The sequence below is a fragment of the Austrofundulus limnaeus genome, unplaced genomic scaffold (assembly GCF_001266775.1).
Source record: "Austrofundulus limnaeus strain Quisiro unplaced genomic scaffold, Austrofundulus_limnaeus-1.0 Scaffold3, whole genome shotgun sequence".
NCBI lineage: Eukaryota > Metazoa > Chordata > Actinopteri > Cyprinodontiformes > Rivulidae > Austrofundulus > Austrofundulus limnaeus.
In genome coordinates, this window is record NW_013952405.1 from 4,792,916 (window position 1) to 4,795,451 (window position 2,536).

General features: G+C 44.8%; 2 protein-coding genes and 1 long non-coding RNA gene across 4 annotated transcripts in view; 1 reads left to right on the forward strand and 2 right to left on the reverse strand.

The window, feature by feature from the left end:
• The window catches only part of hoxc6a (homeobox C6a), a 7,519-nt gene extending 5,652 nt beyond the window's left edge, over positions 1 to 1,867 (reverse strand). The window contains exon 1 of the mRNA XM_014018499.1: positions 1,444 to 1,867. The gene's annotated coding sequence lies outside the window, so the exon portion shown is untranslated. The remainder of the gene's footprint in view (positions 1 to 1,443) is intronic.
• LOC106524552 (homeobox protein Hox-C10a) overlaps positions 1 to 2,536 on the reverse strand; it is a 61,305-nt gene that overhangs the window by 31,446 nt on the left and 27,323 nt on the right. The gene's annotated exons all lie outside the window — the stretch shown is intronic.
• The window catches only part of LOC106524632 (uncharacterized), an 8,927-nt gene continuing 6,397 nt past the window's right edge, over positions 7 to 2,536 (forward strand). Inside the window, exon 1 of the long non-coding RNA XR_001311018.1 lies at positions 7 to 976. This is a non-coding gene — a long non-coding RNA (uncharacterized LOC106524632). The remainder of the gene's footprint in view (positions 977 to 2,536) is intronic.

The window sequence follows — 2,536 nt, forward strand, 5'->3', positions numbered from 1 at the left end:
ACACACACACACACACACACACACACACACACACACACACACACACACACACACACACACACACGAAATCCCTTTTTTTATTGCACCATATTTTGTCTCAGGGCAGACAAAACACAGAGGGGACATTTCTCCAAGCTTGGATAAAAAAAGCGCTTTCAGCTTCATATGCACAAAAAAGCATCACACACACACATACACACTTCTACAAACATTTATTTACAGGTAGTAATATTTTTGCAACACGAAATAGCTTAATTTCTTTACTGAAATGAGGTTTTATATTTTGTCTGTATTGTTTTGTTGGAAGTACTCCAGCATTCATTGATTTTTATCAAATGTGGTTGAGGTTAATGTAATTTGAGAAACTGCCGTGTGTTTGAAGCATATGTTGCATCATCTATTTATGACTTTTTGGAAAACACAATATAAATGAGCTGCCTCAGCTATAACATCACACCTGTTCTAATGTTTACAGAGGATTTCAGCCATGATTTGTTTTTCCTATTACGCAAAAAATTAAAAAAAAAAGTACTTCTTCACTTCTCATCGTCTCGTTAGTGAGCATATCACAAAGTAAAAGCAGCTTATTTGTTTTAGCTGGGACTCTAATAAGAGCAATAACACAAAAAAAGGCAAGGTGCAAAACTTCAACTTGAAAAAAAGAGGAAAACAACAAATCAGACACTCAGAAACACGCCTCGGTGTCAGCCTGAGCATTTTTACTGGCTGGCAATAGGCAGATCCGCCGAATCAGCTGACATCCGCAGTGAACAGCCGCCGAAAACCARAAGCCATAAACAACAAGACTCAACACCCGCCCACAGCAATGCGCATCACCTCTGGTCGCTAGGGGGCACTGCAGAGAGACGCCACTGTTTACCATGTTCCACATACCTAAGCCAATGCATTTATGTACATTTTAATATGCATGCGCGCGTCTGTGCGTGAAAGAGAGGCTGCATGTGTGCGTGTGTGTGTGAGAGAGGCATGTGCGTCATATGATAGCCACCCTCTTGGCACAAACTGCGTTCAGCATGTGACAATATGTATGAAAGCAAGAGCTAATTACAGCCCATCAGCCAGCTCTGAGTGTAATCTGTCACTGCCTGGTCAGGAGGGCCTCTGAGTGATGAGAAAGTTACATATCAGAGAGCAGTTTGTCACAACAGGCTGGCACRGCGCGTCTGAAAAGGGCTGCCTGAACGCACAGACCCAACTGGTCAGCGTTTGCGCGCAGGTGCGCCCGCACCACTCAGGACTAATGACACAACCGCTCCGGGCGTCTGCAGGGTCAGGTCAACAACAGAGGATGGACACCTTCGACTTCTGTGATCTTACATCCTCACATCATTCACAAGTCAGCAATGAATGGGACAAAACAGAGAGAAATGGGGGGTGGGGGTGGTAAAACAAACCGCCTTGAGAAGAAGTGTGTAATCTTACCTATAAGCCCTTTGGTTTGGAGCGTCACATGTGTTTCCAAAAACAGCTGAGGGGGGGTCAMGATGTGGCGAAGAGGTGGAACATCAACAAGGCGCGCATCTCTCCCTGTCGATAAGGCGCTCCCTGAGCCGGGCTGTCTGTCTGCCGGGGAAAAAGTCTTTTTCTTGCAGGCTTGCTTGCTCTTTTTCTTTCCTAGTCGAGGTTTTATTGCCTCCGGAGGAGGGGGGCCCGGGGGGAGGGGGGCGACAAACGCAGGCAGAAGCTAGTAGAGGCGGCGACTGTCCCGAAGATCCCAGCGGCAGGAAGTCGGAGATCGGGTGGACATCACACGACCCAAAGTGACCGTGCAGTTCTTCCCTTTTACATTTAGAGCAAGAAAAACACAAAGACGTTTGTGCGCTCTTGGCTAACAGTCTGCTGCTGATTCAAGGGAAGGAGCAGGGAATAGACAACAGCATAAAGTTCATGTTCATAGAGCGTGAGCCACGTGGCTCGCAGCAGCCAATCGCAGGAAGGATTCAGTCGTAAACTTTTATTACTCAGCTGTAAATTTCTCCCTTTAACAACCAGGAATGTTTGCGCCCATCTTTTACTTCCCTTTTTTACGATAGAACAAAACTAAAAACGGCCACAGACAACAYGAAGCAGCGGTTTTATTTCCACAAATCAGACGTGCGCCAAAAATATGACAGTCCCTCTGAGTGACAGGCGGTGTGCTGTGACGTGCCAGATACCAAGGAGSGAAAAGGAAACAAATAGACGTATATGGGTGGAGTAAAACGAATGAAATAAGAAAATAACCTTCAGTGGGCTAAGTGTTTTTTTCATTAAAATATTAAATCTTGACAGTATAAATGTCAAGTTCATCTGCTCCAATCATCCAACATGAACTAGAATAAAAATTGGAATGATGCCAGGGATGACTCAGTGGGGCTACAAAAGTTTTGTAAACATAGAAACAAGCCAAATTTGAGCCCTGAATGAATGTATCAGAGTAATGAGCAATATTCGTGTGAACCTGGTGTGAATATCAGCCAGCGACATGTTTAAACACACACACACAAATAACACACACACACACACACACACACAC